This window comes from Ursus americanus, chromosome 13 (genome assembly GCF_024610735.1).
Source record: "Ursus americanus isolate L20-20 chromosome 13, mUrsAme1.1.p, whole genome shotgun sequence".
Lineage (NCBI taxonomy): Eukaryota > Metazoa > Chordata > Mammalia > Carnivora > Ursidae > Ursus > Ursus americanus.
In genome coordinates this window covers 71,809,808-71,831,714 of record NC_142139.1, presented here as the reverse complement: position 1 = coordinate 71,831,714, position 21,907 = coordinate 71,809,808, and the positions used below count along the sequence as shown (strand labels likewise).

The 21,907-nt window shown below is 41.3% G+C and overlaps 1 pseudogene; it reads left to right on the top strand.

Moving 5' to 3' along the window:
• Positions 1 to 702: 702 nt before the first annotated feature.
• Positions 703 to 21,907, top strand: part of LOC123789897 (small ribosomal subunit protein uS2-like) — a 160,822-nt pseudogene continuing 139,617 nt past the window's right edge.

The following is a 21,907-nucleotide window of genomic DNA, read 5'->3' as shown; positions in this document are numbered from 1 at the left end:
AACTCACACTCAAAGACAGTAACTGAGACCAGCTGGCAAGTGGCAGCCTGTGGCCAGGACACTGGCCTGGGGCCTCCTCATAGCCAGTGTGCTTGTCTGTCTCCATGTACGAAGTGATGACTGTGGTCCAAGCCCTGTCATCTACAAACTGAGTGACCAAGGGAAGCGTCACAATCCCTCTAGTCCTCCCTTTCTTATTCTGTAAAATGAGGATAATAATGTCTAATTTGAAGCTTAAATGTATGTGATGTTTCTAGCATGAGACCTGTCATTTTAAGTACTCAGTGGAAGTGTTACTAAAATACTTCCTGAAAAACTACAAGAAAAAGTGGCTTTTGAAAGAAAATTGGGAACACAAAGGAACCAGGAACTATCACGCAAGTTCTAACTGTCGGTTGAAGATGATTGCTTGGGGGCATTAGGGTATGTCATTGTCCTGGGCATGACAATGTTATCTGGGCAGAGAGGGCCACTAATAGAGTTACAACACTTACTACATATAGAAAAGGACCAACCTTAAATGTTAAAAAAACAAAGCCAACTGAGTAAATTTAAAAAATCTTATTGGCTTAATTCAATGATTCATGAATTGGGTAGCATCCATCTAACACATGAGAAAGGAGCTCCAAGCCTTTCCACACTACCCAGGGAGGGGTCCATGTGTTCCTTGTTCCTGTTGTAACTTAAAGGGAAAATTTTACAATGTCCAGAGCCCTCGATGTCCTGCAAATGAAGGAGCAGTATGTCCTCAAACTCCTTGCAGCAGGAACCCACTTAGGTGGCTAGACTTTCAAATCGAACAGTACATCTACAAAAGAAAAAGTGACAGCATCTACATCGTAAATATGAAGTGAACCTGGCTGTAGCTTCTGCTGGCAGCTCCTGCCATTGTGCCAATGAAAACCTGGCTGATGGGGCACCTGGGTGGCTCAGTTGGTTAAGCGTCTGCCTTCGGCTCAGGTCCTGATCCCAGGGTCCTGGGATTGAGCCCTGCATCCGATTCACTGCTCAGTGGGGAGTCTGCTTCTCCCTCTCCCTCTGCCTGCCGCTCCCCCTGCTTGTGCTCTCTCTCTCTCTCTATCAAACAAATAAATAAAATCTTGAAAAAAGAAAAGAAAACCTGGCTGATGTCAGTGTCATATCATCCAGAAATTGTGGCCAGTGAGCTATGCTGAAGTATGCCCCTGCTATTGGAGCCACTCATCTCTGGCCACTTCCCTCCTGGAAGCTTCTAACCAGATCCAGGCAGCCTTCTGGGAGCCAAGATCTCTGTTGGTTACTGATCCTAGGGCTGACCACCAGCCTCTCACAGAGGCCTCTTGTGTTAACCTGTCTACCATCGCTCTGTGTAACAGACTCTCCCCTGTGCTATGTGGACATCCCCATCCTTTGCAATAACAAAGGAGCCCACTCAATGGGTCTGATGTGGTGCATGCTGGTCTAGGAGGTTCTGAATGTGCATGACACAATTTCCCATGAACACCCATAGGAAGTCATGCCTGATCTCTACTTCTACAGAGATTGTAAAGGGAGAGCAGGGTGCTGCTGAAGAGGTTGTGACCAAGGAGGAAATTTAAGGTGAATGGACTGCTCCAGATCCTGAGTTGACTGACACTCAGTCTGAAGTCACAGACTGGTGTGAAGGTGTGCAGGTGCCCTCTGTGTCTGTTCAGCAGGTCCCTACTGAAGACTGGAGTGCTCAGCCTGCCACTGAAGACTGGTCTGCAGCTCCCACTGTTCAGGCCGCTGAATGGGTAGGAACCACCACTGAATGGGCTTCCATAAAGGTAAGTTACTCTTCCACAAAGGCAAACAAAATGAAAATAAGGTTGATAGAAAATAAATAGTTTCTTAGAAAAAAAAAGAAAAAAAAAAAGAAAGGCACTCTAAGGGGATGTACAAAATGAAAGACTTTTATAGGCAGAGGGGAGCTGGACAAGGAAGTTATACTGCCAAAGAATGGACTGGTTGTGGCAAGGTCTTTTTCCTTTAGGGCATGGCAGGGGTCTATCAGGCAGACTGCCTCACTAGTGCCAACAGTAATTCCTGATTGACTGGTTTAAGATTCCATTTGTGGGAGAAGCTGAAACTGTAACTGAAAAGTCTTGGTTTGGTGATGTGGGGCTTAGCATAAGTGACTCCATTTTGGGCCTATTGTCTTATTTTTAATATAACCTAAACCTGTGCGTTAGAACTACCACCAGACAGTCTAAGTCCTCCTCAGCCCCAGGGGCTACATAGCCTTGAGATATTAAATTATCAATGAGAGCAAAAACTTCTTTTTCTACCGTATCTTCTCAAGTATTGATGATGAGAGGTATCAGAGGTATTAATAATTTGAAATAATGGTCAAAATATCTTGTGATTGTCTATCTTCTCCACCAAAGGAAAGCTTGAGAGAGATCTTGTCTGTCCTCTTCCCTGCTTAGCCCAGAATAGAATGCCTGTCACATGATAGGTGCACAGTGGACATTCATTGAATAGATGTTGAATGAATTCATAAAATAGATCAGGTAGGACTAATCAAGATTCAATTATTTGGTATTGAATATGTTGACTAAAATTGCAGTTTTAGGGTCTTAAAGACAGGTGCACTTATAATCAGTTCTTGATTATTCCTTCTTTAGTTGTACATGCTAGATCATCACCTAGCATCTCTCTTGCTATACATTTTGTGCCCATTTTGTTTGCAATGTATGACCATGTCAAGCAGACACCAGTTAAAACCAGCCAGTGTTGTGAAAGTCTTCATTCTAGAAAAAACCTGCATCTTGAGACAGTTGGGGTGATTGCGTAAATGGGATTTGAGGTAGTCTGTATCTAGTTACACATCTGTTTTCCCTGGACCTTACAGCCATGTAAAATTGAAGTAAGAGGCAACACTTTCTTAGAATCATCCAAGAACTGAGAGTACTGGCAATCTGTCTGGGGCCACAGTAATTGAAATTAATTGGATTTTAGAGATAATAACATTTATGCTAATGTGGTTATTGAGAGGAGACAATAGTCCCAAAGATAAGTAGCTAGGAGAGGTGGGGCAGGAGAATTTTCAGTCCTGGCAGGGGAGATTGGGAGTCTTGGGGGGAGCTTCTGGGGTGGGTGGAGGTAGGGACGAGGGACAGGAAGTTGTAAAGAACTGGGAGGTTTTAGAGAAGCAAGAGAGAGAAACAAGGGGGAGGGAGAAGTAGAAAAACCTTTTGAATAATGATAATAGTAATATGAATAGTGTCAGCTGTCCCTTATTAAGTGCTTTCTGTGTCAAGCATTTTGTGTTTTAAATTTATGTCATTTTATCCTCATAACAAACTCATGAGGTGGGTACTGTATTATTTTTCTTATTAAAAACAATAGAGAGGGGCACCTGGGTGACTTAATTGGTTAAACTTCTGACTCTTGATTTCTGTGCTGGGTGTGGAGCCTGCTTAAGATTCTCTCTCTCTGCCCCTCCTCTGCTCTCTCTCTCTCTCTCTCTCTCAAAAAAAAAAAAGAGGGAAAACTGAGCTTTAGAGGGGCTTAAATAACTTGTCCCAGGTTGCTTGGTCAATACATATGCAAAATAAACACTCTTCACCTCTGTTCTATTACACCTCCCATTTGCCCAAAGCTGGAAGCAAAAGAGCAAAGATAAGCAGGAGAGGGGAAATTCTGAAACAACACTGAAGAGAAGTTAACAAAAGCCTGATTTTGACAAGGGCCGGAAAGAAGGGCCTAGGACCCAAGACAATAAAGATCTGATTCCAGGTAGTAAACTCCTTCCAAGAAAGAACCCTCACTTTACAGGTTTGTACTTGGCCCTTGCATCACCAGCATTCTGCCTGTGGGGCTCTCCATGAACACTAAAGTGAGGAGGTCCACAAACAAATATTGGACCGCATGGGTATGTGGCCTGCCGATATTACTACTGAAGGTGGACTGGAAGTGAATGTGAAAACTGCCACCCCATCCAGGTCCATGTTCCAATAGCAGGAGTAACTGACCTCTGCAAACCTAATCTATGCCTGGTTTTCACACTGCGAGCACATGTTTATGAAGTTTTGCTAACTGTATTGAGCTCGAAGGGGCATAGTGGAGAGGACAGAGAGATGGGCTAGAGTGGAGGTGGTCTTGGAAGAGAAATCCCAGATCACATGAGTGGCAGCAGTGAGAGCCAGAGAGAAAGCTTGGTATGAGTGTTCTGCCTGAAATACAAGCTATTCTGTTAAGAGTCCTTGAAGGTTAGGTCACCAAAATTATCAGAGACATCTGGGCCTTCTGAGTCATGTTGACATTGCTGTGTGCATAGCACTGTGAATGGAGAAATTTTGGAGAGAACTGGACTCAAATCCAAGCTTAAACATCCATTAGTTGAATGACCTTTGGTAAGTCAACTTGCCTCTCTAAACTCTAGCATTCTCAAAGGCCAAGTAGGAATACTAATACCTGCCTCCCAAAATTCTCTTGGAGTTTCCAAATAATGACTCAAACTCCGGGCCCATCACAGACACTCCATAAACAGTGAAGGTTTTATGGATGTGCTTGTCCTTTGACCAGGTGCAATAACAGAGACCAGAAAATCTAGGATTCCTCTTGATGATTTTTAGTATTCCTCTCCCTATTATTAAATAAGCCCCCTGAAATCTGAATGTTGACCTCCCAACCCTATTTCACTCAGATTTAAGTCAACACTGAACTTTGTGTTTCCCAAATGGAAAGCTGTATCATTAATAATACATTTGGTCATTCATTTCCTTTTTGAGCCTTTTTTAGTTACTTATGCTTGAAAAAGTCTAAAATGTACCTTTACTCTCCTTGTCATACATCAAAACTGCCATTTCTAGCTTTCTTTTTATAATATAAGGATTTTCATTCAATATAATTTTGTGCTATGGCAATATGCAAATATATATATTTATATATATCTTTTGCATAGTTACTATCTAGGTAAAATCATGGAGTTCTTGCATATTTGAGAGAAATGAGAAAATAAAAATAGCTGTGAGATTAACAAATACACTCCATCTATTAGATCTGGTCTCAAATGAAATGATGCTTAAAACTGTTCTAAAGTCATAGTATGTATAAATTTCATGAAGTATTCTTGGTTTGGCTTCCAGGTCATTAGGAAAGTCATTCACCTCCCTACTAATCAGTCTCTGAAGGCTGGAAATCCAAGCACAAATCCCTCCATCCCAATACCATGCCATTGCCTGTTCTGTTTCCCTTGGTCTTTGTTTCTAGAAAACCTTACACAGGCCTTGTATATCTCATCTGACCTTCCTAAGGCATAAACACAGCACCATAATGACAGTCAATTAAATATAAAGGCTGTCTGTCCCTAAATTGTGGTGCCCTGAAAACAGTGAAGACTGCTAGCCACTTAGAAGCAATGAAAAGCATCAAACTGGGTAGAAATTGCAGTGCTGCTCTTAAGTTCAATTTTCCTTGTAGCTCAATTTCCTAGCTTTGCACTTTCCTAGGTAAATCACATTAATAGAGGAGAAGGGGGGCAATGGAGATATTGGTGGTAGATAGCCAGACGGTCCTTTGGAGCGAGAGCATCTCATCCTGAGCCATGAGGGAATAGGTAACCAGTACTCTTGACAAGCAGGTATTCAGTGGTATGAGAAGTCATTTAAATGGGAAGTGGGAGCAGAGGTCTTCTGCTGGCAGGGAGTATCTTCATTATTGCTGTCATGGTGCCTGTTAACTATCCCCATCTATCATTTGTTCAATACCTCAGTGAAATTAGCCAACTGCATATTACAGCAAAGCTCTGATGTGCCAGTCTCCCCTGAAAGCATTAACTGTCTTCTGTTACGCATTCTTCCTACCCTCCACCCCGTTTTACTGTCCATTAATGATCTTTCATTTGCATCATGGAACAATGAAGTCCTTTGACCAATTATGTGAAATTACAGGTGCTCTGTAGGTGCCCTCTGTCACCCGTTTACCTTCTTTGCTGAAGCAGTGGACTGGAATGGATTTATATTTCAAACATTACTTGACTTCTGCCTGTTTCTGGATGGAAGCAGTACAATTTTAGCTGGCACAGTAAGCTTCTGCTTTGGCTTAATAAAGTGGCTTGTGCCCAACCTGGATGAAACTATAAAGTCAGTCTTGACAGATCCCTTTAAGGGATCCTTTCAGCTCATAAACCATGAGGGGGAGCTGGATATCTCAGAGCATAATAAACTTGCCCTTTCTATCCCAGGAGATTCTGCTGTAACACATTTTGAGATTACTTTTGGCATGCCTCTTCTGGGATATTTCCATTACCATAGAACTACTATTCCAATTTCTTTGATTCAGGGGAAAAAAAGTTATCTTGTACTTTTGAGCAAAACTAAACATATGGTAATCTTCTAGGAACGGGAATATAAAAGTTGGGGAAACCAACATTTATGGAATATCTATTACCACCCAAGCACAGTGGTATGTGCGTTTACATTAAATCTCAATCCTTCCCTACAATGTATAGTCCAGATTGAAACTACAAAGACCATTACTTTTCTTTTGCACAAGGAGGCAGTATTGAGCAGACCAAGAAAAATGCACTCCCGTCTTAGCTCAGCGGCCACTTGTTAGCAGAGTCACCATTGGAAATCCATTTATCCTCTCTGTGCTCCAAATTTATCATTTGGATAATAAGAAGAGTGATACTGTTCAGGACTAGGATTGTTGAGATTAGATTAGACATCATAACAGACGGGTGCAGGGAAGTTACTCAACGACTGTTATTTTTTTTCATATGCTAACTGGGAAAATCTCCAAAGAAAAGACAAGATATGCTCATGTAAAAAATGGAAACATAAAATCACTCAATTTCACAACATCGTTTATTGATATTATGTATGTATATTTAAATAGTATGATATAGCACTTAGCAGAGAAGCTTATCATTATAGAAATACATAGGTAGTGCAAACACTAAAAGGAAGAACAGTTAGATGAGGGAGAGATCAATACTGAAGTCATAAGGAATGACAATGACCTTCTAAGATAACTTTGATTTTTAAAAAGATCCCAATTTTTTTTTTCAGTAGGTAATATATTCACTTGGCTCAAATACCAAAAAGCTTAAAAGTTCACAAGGGTTTGTTTCCCCCACATCTTTAAATTTTAGGTCCCCAGAGGTGACCAGTATTATCAGCTTCTTATCCTTGCAGAAATATATTATGTGTTTATAACCAAATATACATAAATAATCTTTCTTACACTTTGCTGTATCCTTTCTGGACAGTTATTTATATTGTTATTTCACTTGAAATACATTTTAGGGATTATTACATATCAGTGTATATAGACCCTTCTTTTTATTTTTATATCAGTATAATATTCTATTGTATGCATGCATTATAATTTATTAAATCTCCATTGAAGGATACTTATTTTATTTCCAATCTTTTTTCCACCAGCAAAAACGCTGTAGTGAATAACCATATGCATATATCATTTCACATGTGTGTGAAAGTATCTATAAGATAAATTTCTAAAACTGGGTTACTGGGTCAAATATTTTGTGCATTTGTAAAGTTGATAGATATTTCCAAATTACCCTCTGTAGAGATTGTAATTTACCCCCGCCCCCAACATTTTATGAGAGTACTTGTTTCCCTACAGCTTTCCCATCCTAATGCTATTCAAAACATCCAGATTTTTACCAATCGGATAGATGAAAATGGTGTCTTAGTGTAATTTCAACATATATCTCTTATATTAGGAGGGAGGTTGAATATTCATTTCCATGCTTAAGAGTTATTATATTTTCTTTTCTGGAAAATGTTTTTTGTGAACTTTATCATCTTTTCTATTGTATTGTTTATATATCTTTTATATGTGCTTCAATTGTATTTCCAAGTTTGTCATTTGTCTTTTAACTTTGTATATTGTGTTTTTTTCTCATGCAGGTGTTTTTGGTTTTTACATAATTAAATTTTAAATACTTTAAAAAATTTTTTAAAAAATTCATTGAATTGATTTAATATTTTTATTCCTGTAATATTTGGGCCCTTAGTTCTCTTCCACATCTCTCCCAACCCTATATGGAACTAGTCCCCAAATAATTTTTCTGCTGTTTTCTGACTCTGTTATAGAGCTAGAGGTAAGGGCCATTACTCCTTTCCATGCATTTTGCCCAATACTGGGAGCTTAATAAATATTAAATGGATGAATGGAGGAGTGGATAAAAGGATAAAAGAAATGCTGAGTTACTGAATTCAGGACTTGATGATGATATGTGAGTCCACAAAGCACAGACTAGATGTATTTGGACTCAGTGTATGTATGCATTGGTCAGTGACTTAACAGTGTAGTATACATCATTCACTTTGTGAGTAGTCATTAAATGTTAACAGTTACTGTACAACAGGTAGAACAAAGGGAGAAAAAGAAAAGGAGGGGGATAAACATTAGGGACAAAAACATCAAAAAGGCTTCAGAACCTTGGATAGCGCCAGAGTAGGCAGCCCTAGGACAAATCAGGAATAAGAATGAGCTCCTGAGCGGGGTCCTTTACCTTTTTGGCCTTGAGTATAGTGCTATTTTTCTTCTGTAGAACTGAGTCTGGGTTTTCAGCACCCCTTCTCCTCCATAATTATGGATCCTGACTTGTTCTTTGCCGATAGCTGTCCTTTTGCTCCTGATTAATTTCCAGGGCTAATTTTCTACAAAAACATGCTTTGTCTCATACTGAACACACAGGTTCTGTTTTTGGTTACTAGACTCTGGGAAGTTATCTGATAAACAAATCATGCTAAGGTGGTAATGACTGTTACTAATTTATATATGTTACTCTCTAAGTCCAAAGAATAAATTTCTTCTAGAAAGGTTTTATATCATAAGAAAGTTGACAGTGGATTAATTTTGAGCTTGAGGAATTTGTTTCCCAAGTTCCCAGGATATCTGGCCCTAGTAAGTATCATTCTTACTTGTGGTAGTTGTTATAGATAGATAAACTAAACAAGGATATTTAAACTAAAGAGAAAATGAAAGGAGAAGTCCAATTGTAATAGTGCCTTTGTAATTTTAGGGTCATGAGGAATTTGGGAATGGGGAAGGCGTGCCAGAAGTCAGGACTATCAGACCCCTATAAAGATCTCTATGATATCCTTAATGGCATCCTTACAACTTCTGCTATCAATTCTTCTCAAAGGCCAGCAGTAAATAGCTCAGAAATCATGCTAATTCTATGTTTTATTTAATCAAATCCTTTTTCAGGACCTTTGACCACATGTATACTTTTTTTCTCTATTCCTGTCCCACAGGCCAGGAAGTAGGATTTAACTCTGCCTTGACAATGTAACTCAGAACATTTCAAGATCATCCTCAGTAGTTAAGACAGATGTGTGTATTTAAGTTGTTAAATGCTCATCCTTGTGGAAGCCGTTGCCTCAATCTTGCATGACAGTGTGCTGTTTACTCCTGCTCAGTGGGAGGGGATGTCTAAGGTTTTCACCAGAAAGTGAAACAAACTTTCCAGGAGCATCTGATCTTGATGTTGACAAATAAGTGCATATGCATTTGTCTTTTTTTTCTTAAACAATTCCAGGAGAGGGGATAGGAAGTGGGAGAATGTCAGGGTGCCACATACAGACTGTCAGAAATGCTAAGGTGAAGTTTTTCACGGAGCTTTAATACTTTGAATGACTTAACTGTTGAAGAAAGATTGATGATTATAGAATATTAAGAAAAAAAGTAAACGGTAAGAATGGACCTTGAGGGTGGAAAGGAGAAACTAGCATCTTTGAATGCCTGCCATATGCCATATTCTGTGCTGTTTTTTCCACATACATTAACATAAATAACTATCACAGTCTTATGATTTAAGCACTCTTTATTTATCATAATTGAGGTTCTGACAAATTAAGTAATTTTCTTTAAGTCTCAGTATTAATACACAGTAGAATAAATTAGTCTCATTCCAAAACCCATCTCACTATTCCATCTTTGCCTTCCTCCATTACACATTCTTATTTTAAAGGTGAGCTGACTTAGACCCAGGAAAATAAAGTGTCTTTCTCTCATTTCTCAGTCCAGAGCAGCAGGAAACCAGAGGGAAGAAGGAGATCCTTTCATCTTCCTCCTCTACCCTTCAAGTTTTTAATGATATGTTTTGATCACCACAGAGATTTTGCTGTTAACATAGTTTGAATCCCCCTTATGACAGGTTTCTTTAAGTGATGTACATTTAATGAGTTGATAAAATTGTTGCAATTTGGAGCTCAGATGGTTGTACAAAGTAGGGAGGGTAAAGTTCTTCCAATAACTCACTATTCACGAGTCAATATGCCGGGAGCTTGACTGGGACCCATGTTTGCATGGATGTGTGCCTGTGTGTCTGTATGTGTGCATGTGTCTTTGAATGTCAGAGACCAAACATGAGTGATTTTTTGGGGGGGGGTCTGTCAATTGATTTCTGCCATCTAGAGCACTCTGCACATCCTAAGAAGCTTAGGAAAGTTAGTGGTCCATGCATCATGCACTAAACCCCCAAATGAGGTTCTCTCTATTAGAAATGTTAACAGTAACTCTGTCAAAAGTATACTAGGTTTGTGGCCTCATCATTGCTGTCATAACATCTTCTGAGTCAAGTCACGCTCTTTGTACTTGCTGTCTAAAGCTGGTATTCAGAGAGAAGATTTTTCTATGTGTCATCAAGCTAGGGACTCCTAATGCAGAAACAGAATTGTACTTTCCAGCATGACCAGCATGAAAGTAACAGGGAAACGTAGAGCCAAACCACTTTGGTAGAGCCCAGATTCCTCATGCGTTCCAGGGGATGTGGTCTCTGTGATCTAGTCATGCCTGGACTAGAGTTGCCTAAAAGAAAAGAAAGGCATCATGGATAGAAGTATTTCTCAGTAAAATCAGCAGCAATGATTCAGAATGATGAAGACAAAGTGGTTTTGAACTCAGAGGCAGGAAATTGACTTTACAATCCCATTCATTGTCTTACTTAAGCCTTGGTTGGGTTTATCCTAGGCATAAGAGAAGGAGCTGATATCTGAGCCAAAAGGCTCAGATATCATTCATTAGTTGTATGACCTTGGAAAGGTCACTCTTCCTGTGGCTTTGGTTTTCTCATCTGTACATCTAAGCCCAGGCTGATCTTTCACCTCGTCAATTTCAAATCTTCCCCAAAGCTGTAACAGAATGTGAGTACTCTCAACGGAGTCAGTCCATGCCACCAAAGGCTGATAGCATTCCTTGGCATCCTAGCAGTAGGCCAGGGAGAGGCCTGGGCTCCTTATTTATCCTATTGGTCTTAGCTAGCAGGTGACAGAGCCATAACCCAGATTTTCTACAGCACATTTTCCTGCACATCCAGACTAACTGACATCCTTCTGTCTCCAAGTTCATTCCTGCAGATGTTTCCAATCCTCATCACTTTATCATAATTGTTATGATAAGCATTTCTGCCAAAATGGTAGTAAAAACTCAATTTTCCTGAGCAAAATTAACAACAAAAAGTGTTCACGGCTCGTGCAACCTGGTTATTAAGCTGTAGCAGGAATTGACTGCAGCTGTGAAATAAGATATAATTAAAATCTGGGGCCCTTCACCACATATCTGGTTTGTGCATTTGCAATGTTGTAGATACATGAATTACTGGGGCTGACCAGCCCAAGCTGTCAATTGGGAACCTGTCCAGTGGAATTATATCCATCTGAATGTCAGAGAGAGAGAGAGAGAGAGAGAGGGAGAGAGAGAGAGAGAAATGAGTACATACATCCAGGAAAGTAGAACAGTCACTTGAGTAAATATGTAAGGCAGAGAGATAGGGGGAAAGACCCTCATTATGAGCTCCAGTTTAGATCTGCCATCAGCTGTGTGATCTTGAATGAGTCCTTTATCTCTTGAATTCTTAGAGCCCTCTGATAATGTAGGGGGAGGGTAGTATATATTCATAACAAGACTGATGAAGATGAAGCCAGGAAATACTAAATACTAAATGGATTTAGTTACTTTGATTGGTCTCTTGTGTTTCAATTTATATGAACATTACTATCTCATTGGGTTTTTTTTTCCTAAATGATCAAGTTTTCATTAAACTCATATAGAAAATTCTTATCTTCTGAAGCCCTGGCTTGGGTATTAGTTATAGTGTTTTTTTGTTTGTTTGTTACAAAAGTTGAAGGATTTTTTCTTTTTCTTTTCTTTTTTTGTGACTGACCTTTGTTTGGCCCCTTGACCCTATAGGCATTTCTAGACACAGCTGTATCTTCTAATCTTTTACATTCATTTCAAATAAAATGTATATATGTGCCTTAGGTATTTCATGGGTCTCAGGGTCTCAACAGACCTTCATAGCTTTAACTTCCCTTGTATACTATAGGTCTATTGGAACAAGCTGGTGCTAAGTGAAAACATTTTTTAGAACCTGGTGTGTTCACCTTAAATCACTCTGAAACCATGGACAGTAGGTCACAGATGTGTTCTACTTTGGAGCTATGGTGTGGGATAGAAAAAAAAAAGCAGTGGTCGTCAGGAGGTCTGGAACCCAAATACATCATTGTTAACCTGCTGGAGGAAGCTGCCCTTCACAGCTGAAGGCTGGGCTGAGAATTATAGGCTCATTCCATCTCTCATGGAGACCATTCCAAGGTACCTGCAGTACTCTGGCCACACGTCCGTTAGTTTAGCTACTAAAATCCGAGACAAGGCCCATCCTCCAACTCCCCCCTCCTATGCCTTCTCCACAGGGACCCTGTTATGAACCCTCCAACACCCTGTGCTGTTATGATTTGCTTCAATGCTAGACAAGCTGTGGGAAGCGGGATGGGTTACTTGTTCTCTCTAGGCCTTTGTTTCCCTAAGTGATGACTGTCAGAATGGACTAGATAATCTCCAAGTTTTCTTTCCATCAGGAGCTGTCATGTTTCTTGACAGATGTATACAGCTATGGCCAGATTCTAACAGAATTGCAATAAAGATTCTTAGACCAGATTTCTTCTTGCAAGCATTTGATTCAGGTTTTCATAGATTGAAGTTAAACTCCTGCCCTAGATCCTCAAGGTAAAGGCAGACAAATCTGAAAAGGGACAATTAAGGGAAAGTGTGAAGGGCCACTGATACATCCAACACCAAGGGCCTGGCCCTGTGCTGGGTACACCCCAACATTAGCTCCCCTTGTGGCACATAGGACACAGGTGCACAGGCTTGGGGCTCCAGCTGCCTCGCCTGAAACTCCAGCTCCAATATTAATTATCCAGATGGCATTGGGGAAGTCATCTAACAATTCTGCACCCCAGTCTCCTTAACTGTAAAGTAAGTATAGGAACACTCTTATTATGGAGTTATTGTTAGAAGTTAAATATGTTTAAACATGCAAAAGGTGTAGAAAACAAATTGACACATAATAAGTGCTAAACAAAAGGTAACTATTATTACTAATATTCAATCTTAACCACATGTACCCTTTACAAATATGGAAACTGAAGCTCAGAGAGGTTGAATTCACCTAGCCAGTTAGTGGTAGAATTGGGATTCATACCCAAATTTATCCAGCTTCAAAGCCTGTATTCTCTTTTCTATGCTAAAATGTTTCAGAGATGAGGGTCTGGAACAATTGTCTTCCCCCTTGATTTTAACTTATCCAGAATCGATATGAACACATATTAAGGAAACCTGAGACTCACTGTTCATTTCCCACATGTAGGCCCTTGTTCAAAAAGGTGGCCATCAATCCGAGACTTCAGTGCTTCAAGTATGCACTCAGCAAGCCAGGATGGAGCAGAAACTGTTCTACTTGGCTTCAAATGCTCCCTTCCTGCTGGCTGGCATAGGAGAGGCAGACAGCATGCTTCCTCTGAAATCAGACATTCGTCATGGAAATAGGCAACTTGGCCTCTCAGAGGCTGGATTTTTGTGTCTAGTAAAGGGGTCTGGTCTACCTGCCTCACAGGGTTATGGCCAGGGGGGCATAGCACCACCACTTTTGGTTTCCTGGCACATTGTACAGGACTTTTCAGCTTGTGTTCATTTGCTTTCTGCCTTTCCCTGTCTTTCTCCTACTGCTACTTGAACCCATAATTCTTCCCAACAATCTGAAACTGGGTATCTATGATCTTTCAACTATTGCTGTATTTTTATATATAAAAATAAAAGCTTATCAAAGTTTGTAATTGCTCAGGGATTTCCCTCCTTTGAAGCATCTTTGGGTAACCAGAGTCTCTCTGGTTTCTCTCATACAATTTCTGATGTTAACATTTTAATAACACATTCAGAGTGTTTTTGTTTTATGAATTCTAATACTGATGGAGATTCTTCCCAAGAGATATTTTTAAAGCAGGTGTTTTTAAGTAAATGACTCGATATCCACCTGCATATTTCCATAACACAAAGCCATTTTTTTTTCTTCTAGACTTCAAACTGCCCTCTAGTTTTCAAGAAGCTCTGAGTGGTCACCTGCCTTGTTTAACGTTTCTTAGCCTTTCTCAAGGAGCTAACTGCACTCTGAAAGTCTGTGTGTGTGTGTGTGTGTGTGTGTGTGTGTGTGTGTGTGCACTCACGCCCATGCATGTGCTGATCAATCGGAAAAGTTTGTCCACAGATTTATGTTGACCTCCTCTCTCTACCAGTGGTTGGAGAAAAAAATAGCTGTTAACATATATGGAAATACCTTTGAAAGAATATTCACTAGGTAACAATCCATGTGCCTATTCTGTTGGAATTATCTGCCTCCTTTAGTGGTGAATTGCAGGGTCGTCCTGATCCAGGGGAAGTATCTGGTCTTAATTCCTTAGAATGGTCATATGTCTTTGACCTAAGGCCTAGTGGGACAGTATGCAATTGGGGAACCAGAGTGCTTTCTGGGGAGAGGGGAAGGAAAAGAGATAACCACTGATGTGGAAGTGTGATCCTAACAATTTTTCAGACTGTTGTGTTTAAGAGGTCTCCTTCTGGGAGATGTTAATAGGGATTTCTCCAAAGTTATGGTCACAAAATCTGGGAATCATACCACTCCTCCAACTCCTTTTGGGGTGTTAGGGTATCTGTTTTTTTTTTTTTAAGATTTCATTTATTTGAGAGCGAGAGCCAGAAAAAGAGAGCACAAGTGGAGGGGAGGGGCAGATGGAGAGGGAGAAGCAGACTCCCCGCTGAGCAGGGACCCTGACGCAAGGCTCTATCTCAAGACCCTGGGGTCACAATCTGAGCTGAAGGTAGACACTTAACCAACTGAGCCACCCAGGTGCCTCAGGTTATCTGTTTATAGATGAAGCACTTTTAAGTCCTAGAATTAGAAATACTGCCATTTTTTAAAAGATTTATTTATTTATTTCAGAGAGAGAGAGAGAGGGCATAAGCGGGAGGGGCAGATGGAGAGGGAGAGAGAATCTCAAACAGACTCCACACTAAGTGCCCACCCTGGCGCTGGGCTCCACCCCACGACCCTGAGATCAGAACCTGAGCCAAAACCAAGAGTCAGACGCTTAACTGACTGCACCACCCGGGGGCCCCAGTACTGGCTTTCTTTTTCCAGCATTTCCCAAAGTTATTTCGATAAGGAGCACGTTTCTTTCTGCACACATAGTAACATGCCGTAGAATGCAATTCTGTAGGACATCATTATGAAGCACTGATAAAGAACAGATGAGTCCCCTGGAAAGGATCCTGGAATTGAAAAGCAAAGTACTTTTGGTCTGTGACATCATAGAGACAAAGGAATAGAACATTAGACTTAGGAAAGACCCTAGACAGTCAGTCCAACTGTCCCAGCTTGCTTGGTGAGGGGAAGGAGTTTGCTCAAGGCCCTCAAGTAAGCAGTAGGAGAATGGTGATGACAAATCCCCTGTCTCTTACCCCTTGCATGTGGTGCCAAGCTAACTGCTGTAGTCCAGAAATGTGGGGCGGGGAAAGGGAGAGAGATTTTTAAAAATGCAGAATAGACAATAGAAGAATTTTTGGATACTGATTCTTAGACTGGATTTCTGGGGGTGGCGGGGGAATGGTAAAGCGGAGATGCACGCAGAGCTTATTTAACAAGCTTCTGGTGAGAGATATAAAAAGTATCAGAGTGCAGGAAACTGTGTCTGCCTAGGAAAAGGGCATGGAGAGAAGGGGATGTAACACCTTTGGAGAGCTCTAAACACTCCCTAGAGAACCACTTTTGGAGCCATTTGTCAGAGATTAGAGAAAAGAAAAAATGGACATATTCTAGTTATAAAGAAAAGACATATAGGATTTTAGATTATGAACAGGCAGAAAAGGAGGAATAAGGAATATTTTTTTTTGAGGTAAAGCCTTTCTGTTTCAGAACAATGCTGAAATGTGTAAGTTGACAAGTAGTGATGAATACCTTTACTTTTTATCACTTTACAGTTTACAAAGACCTCTGTGGTCTCATATACCCTTGGCCGCTCAGCGAGGCTCTTACATACTATGAGGTGGGGATAAAGGTCACTGCGCAAAGTGAGGGAGGGAAGGAATGATCGTTTGGGTTTCATCAGTTTATGAAAATGAATACAGGGGCAGTATACATGGAATAGTAAACACACAGACTGAAAGCAAACTGCCTGGGTTCAAATCCCAGTTCTACCACCTAATAGCTACTGACCTTGGGCAAATTATTTAACTGCTGTGTACCTCAGTTTCCTTATATGTAAGATGAGGATAATCACAGTACTGACTTCTAGGAGTTTTAAGATGACATATTTTTATACTGTATAGAAGACGCCTGACAGTAAGAGCTAAGTAAATGTTTGGGAAAAAGTGGAAAACTCCTATTCGAAGGTAAATTCCTGCATGTCAGTTACCATGTACTTGTAAATAGCATTGGTTGAGACAATAAATTTAGTGTTTAATCCATTTGAGGGGAAATACTTTTGGAATTGGTTATATATATATGTAAATATATAAACACATATATACATAATATATATACATATAAATAAAATAAATGTATATATATATACACACATACATTTATTTATATGTATATATGTATACACAAAGTCCAACAAAGGGAACAATTAAACTAAATGGTTCAACCTGAAGACTGGATGACGCCTTCATAATATCTCAAGACCAAGGACACTGCCTCATTTTCCAGTCTTTGGGGAAAATGGAGAAGTTTGTGGAGCCCACGACCAGCATCCACTGCAGAATATCACCTGCCTGCCTGCACTTTGCAATGTCAATTGTCTCAGAACTTGTAAGTGGTGTTTGCCTGGTCCCAGAGAGGGCTCATTTACTGCACGCCTGTGCATGGCCTCAAGGTGGAGCCTTAGCCTGTTAGTGGGAGTCCACTTCCAGACTATAGCACCCTGTCTCCTGCTCCCCTCCCCCCCCAGCTCATATTTGGGAGCTCACAGCTTTGCGAGCTCGAAGACAGAGCCAGAGTATCCCCAAGCACATCCAATCCAAGCTGCTTACTTTTTAAATTCTTGCAGGTCTTATCTTAACTCAGTGCTTGGCACATGGAGTGGACTCTGTATAGGGAGATTTTTTATTATTTTGGCTTCTAGTGCTTTCTTTCCCAAAAGGCAGAGCAAAGACTGTCTGGCTTAAACACTCTGCAAAACCAGATGTGTAATGAGTGTGCCCAGGGGCAACCCCCAGAGCCCACCCCAAGGCCTGGAGTGCCTGGGAGCATCTGGATGGGAATGGCTGTCCTCTGCCTTTGGCAGCAAAGCTTCAGGAGAGGCAGGAGAGGAGGACGTCTGAGTGACAACAAGTCCTCTGAGCTCCTTGAGAAGGGCTAAGTACAGTAATTTGTTGTAATGACTCAAATTTAAAACAATAACCCAGAGGCAGAATAGCACGGGCCAAGAATACCTACTGCATGTGATGGGCTGTTAATGGGAAGTGAACGGTTTGATTTGGTGGCAGACAGTCTTCAAACGGCTCTCACTCCGGATGTGTACTCTGCAGTGTGGAGAGCTAAGTTTGCTATCAGGGTTAATTTGGACCACTTCCTCTCTGTCTGCCGAGAGCCATTCTCCTGATGGAGGCCCCTTACTGCTCTGCTATCCACACAACTGAGAGCAAATTTCTGAGGCTTCACTTCTGTGATCATTTTCTCTTGTTTTGTTTGGTTTCCTTTTTCTTCTCCCTCCATCTTCCTCTCAGAGAAGCTACGACTTCAGCGCTGCTTCCCTAAGTGGGTAATGGCGAATAAATACACTGTAGCTTCAGGACCTGCACCTGCCCAGGTGGATCAGTGTGAGATACAGTCTGGAAACCTGCCCACACCTGAGAGAGGCCTGGCTGACCATGCCCAAGGCTCTCCTTTCACTGATAGCGGGTGGGCCCAGGGAGGCAATGACTCTTAGAAGGTCTCTCTGCTACCAAGGAGAAAGGCTGGGACTGGACCTCTCACTTCATCCCTTCCCACCTCTCCTTCCTGCACACTAACCCCACCTCTGACCACATTGACTAGGAGCCCAACACAGCTCATTCCCAGCACCATGGGAAGATCAAGGATTAGAATGCCTCACATGTCAGAGATTTTATTATCTTAAAAGTCACTAAGCCCCAACCACTCACCCAGGGAAATAGATCTCTCCTTTCCTTATTAGACCTCACTCCTCCTTCCTGGTACTGTCTCCTAAGTACCTAGTACAGACCTTTTCAGACTTGTATTACCAGGACCAGCAGTCCTCCTCTGATTTCCCCTATCACATTTGCCATTTTCTCAGTGCCCTTCACTCTGCAAATGCACCCTGATGAATTCAAGTTCCACGTGAGTGACAGTTAGCTTAATGGCTAGCCATTTAGGGGACTACCCAAGGAATTAATCTCTAAGGGTGGAATTCCACATAATGACAGGCTGCAAGGAACACACACACAGACACACGCAGATACACATACAAACACACAGAGACACACAGACATGCCCAGATACACAGACAGACATACAGACACACACACACACATGTTTTTTGTGGGAGACTTTCACATGTCACCACTAAGAAGACTAGCTCCACTCTTGATTTCTTGCAGGGAAATAAATCCCTTGTAGAGAGTCAACATATTCAATTAAATTCAGCAAATAGTCCCTATAGTTGGTTGAATTGTGTCTTCCAAAAAGATATGTTGAAGTGCTGAGGTACCTGTGAATGTCACCTTATTTGGAAATAGGGTCTCTGAGATATAATTAAGTTAAGATGAGGTCATACTGGATTAGGGCAGACCCTAACCCAATGACTGGTGTCCTCATGAGACAGCTGAGGATACACAGAGGTGCACACAAGAAGAATATTATGTGAACTGGGAGGCAGAGATCAGAGTGGTATATCGATAAGCCAAGGGACACCAAGGATTGCTGGAGGCTAGAAGAGGCAAGGAAGGATTCTGCCCCTAGCCTTCAGAAGGAGCCTGGCCCTCCCAACACCGGAATTTCAAACTTCTAGCCTTCAGAACTGAGAGAAAATAAATTTCTGTTGTTAAGACACCAGGTTTGTGGTGACTTGTTACAGCGACCACAGGAAACTAATACAATCCCTAAGTACCCAGTAAGTGCTAGGCTCTCTTCCAGATACAGCAGTGGTTGAGGCCCCTGTGGCCACTGTGCTCAGTGAGCTTGTCAGGGTCTCTTTGGGAGGCTCCAGGAGGCTCAGCTGTGGTGGGGAGGATTTCACGATCTTGCACTTCACTTTCCTTTCCTTCAATGCTGTAGTTGGTGGCATGTCCCCTGCACATCCAGAGCTGTGCTCAGAGCCCTTTGGATATAGCACAGTCACCATGTTCAAACGCTGACTTGTCCAATGTTTTCCTTCACTCGTAGAGTTTGGGAAAATATTTGTCTTTGGTATTAAATAAGCTTAGCTTGGAAGCCTCGCTCCATCACTGAGTAGTTGAACCTTCCACCTTCTTGTGTGTATAGGAGGAATACTCAGACATTGTGAGAAATCTGGGAGGAAGATCCCAGAGTAGTAAATCATAGAGTGGGACAGACAGATGGACCTGAGTCCTATCAGCTATCCTTTTATACACCACCTACTAAAGCTGTTACCTTGAACAAGTTATTTAATTCCCTGCGCTGGCTTCAATTTCCTCACCGATAAAGTGAGAACAGTAATAACATTCCTCTGGTATGGTAGCTGGGAGTATGGACTGAATTAATATCTATGAAGTGCTTAGAAGAATTCCTGACAAATAAAGGGTGCTCAATAAAGGGTAGTCAACATTGTCATTTTACTGGTGAGGAAACTGAGTCACAGAGAGGTGACATGGTTTGTCTGAGGACAGTTAGAAACTGAGCTGGTCCTAGAACCATTCTCAGAGTGATGGGTTCTCTGAACAGTTACTGGGTTGTTCATTTGAGAGGCTATGCTTGTTAAGATTTCCAACTCTGGAATTAGACATAAATGCAATTTCAAATTTGATCAATTACTAGCTGTGTGACCTTGGACTTACCACTTAATGTCTGTGGGCCCCATTTTTTTCACCTATATAAGAGAGATATCAACCTCATTGGGTTGTGGTATGAGTGAGATTAGAAGAAATATAAATACTTAACCACAAACTTATAAGCATTCATAAATGTTTCTGGCTATTGTTTGTATTTGTTAGAAGTAAGTTCAGCTGTATGTAACTAAAGAATAGTGGCTTTAGAACTGTCAGGTTCATTTCCTCCTGTAAAAAGAGTAGGGAGACAGGCAGTCCAAGAATGATATGGCATGCCAAAAGTCACCAGGGACCCAGGCTCCACCCCTATTTCTGCCCTAATATCTTCAGTATGTGGTTTCTACCCTCAAAGTCACATCATCCTCCAGTATGACTGCTGGGGCTCTACCTGTCCCACACACGTTGTGAACAGCACAAGCATGTGTGGGGAGGGGGACAGAGCAGGAAGAAGACAAAAAAAACCACTTCTCCGCTAAATCGACTCTCTAAGGAGCCATCTCTCAAGTCAACACTTTGTGTGTATTTCATTGGGCAGAACTTAGTCTCATGGTCACACCTGACTGCAGGGGAGGCTGGAAAACGTAGTCTTATACCCATTCTCAGTAAAATCCAGGCTCTTTTACAAACATAAAAACATAGTGGGAAGGCAAGGAGCACCCTCTGCCATATTGTCATCATTGTTTTCATAGTTGCTATTGCTAGGTACGAGGAGCCTGCCTGTAGGAATTTGTAGGTTTTAATGCAGTGCTATGAATGTTTGAAAGATGCATAGTGTGGTGTGAGAGTACTCAGGAGGGAGAGATTAACTCCGTCTGAATGCATCTGAGATGGCTACTTGGGAGAAGTCTTTCAGGTGAGGCTTGATGCTTGAGAAGTTTGCCCTGGTGACAGTGAGGGAAGGGGATTTCTGGCGGAAAGGGGATTTCTGGCGGAAAGGGCACTACACATACAGCCTACTGGTTTTGTCAGCCTGCCCCTTGGCTGCTGCTTGGAATTGTGCTGGGCACGGGGTGGGGGGCAGACTCCCAGAGGCTGTCCTGGGACCTTTCTCGTCCACACGGTCGATAGGGCAGATGGTGAGGGGTGCTGAGCCCTGCTATCCATGAAGGTTTCCTGATTCTCCATTCTCATTTCAGCAGACAGCAATCTATTTGTTAAATGAAAACCAGCTGGTTATTGAAAGAAACATATTTATTGGGAATTAACTGCCATGTGCAAAATGGGTATTTACTACCAACTTGTCAAACATCAGTGAATTTGTGTTTAATAATCATTTTTTTCAATTAACTCACAAAAAATGCATCCCATTAATTCTAAATTAAATGCATATTTGTAAAACTCTAATTCACAACATAATCAAATCTTCTCTTACCAGCCTGTTTTTGATGGCTAAGTGTTGGTGAAAGAATCTCAAATGATGTCCTTAGAGATGAAATTTGCTTATACCTATATGCAATTGCAACTTGGGCTAGAGGACAGTGGTGCAGGTAAAACTTTTTTCCACTCACACCCTTCCCAGTTCCTTCCTCTCACTCCTTTCTCCCTCATGCACCACAGGTGCTGGAAGGTGCCTGCAGCT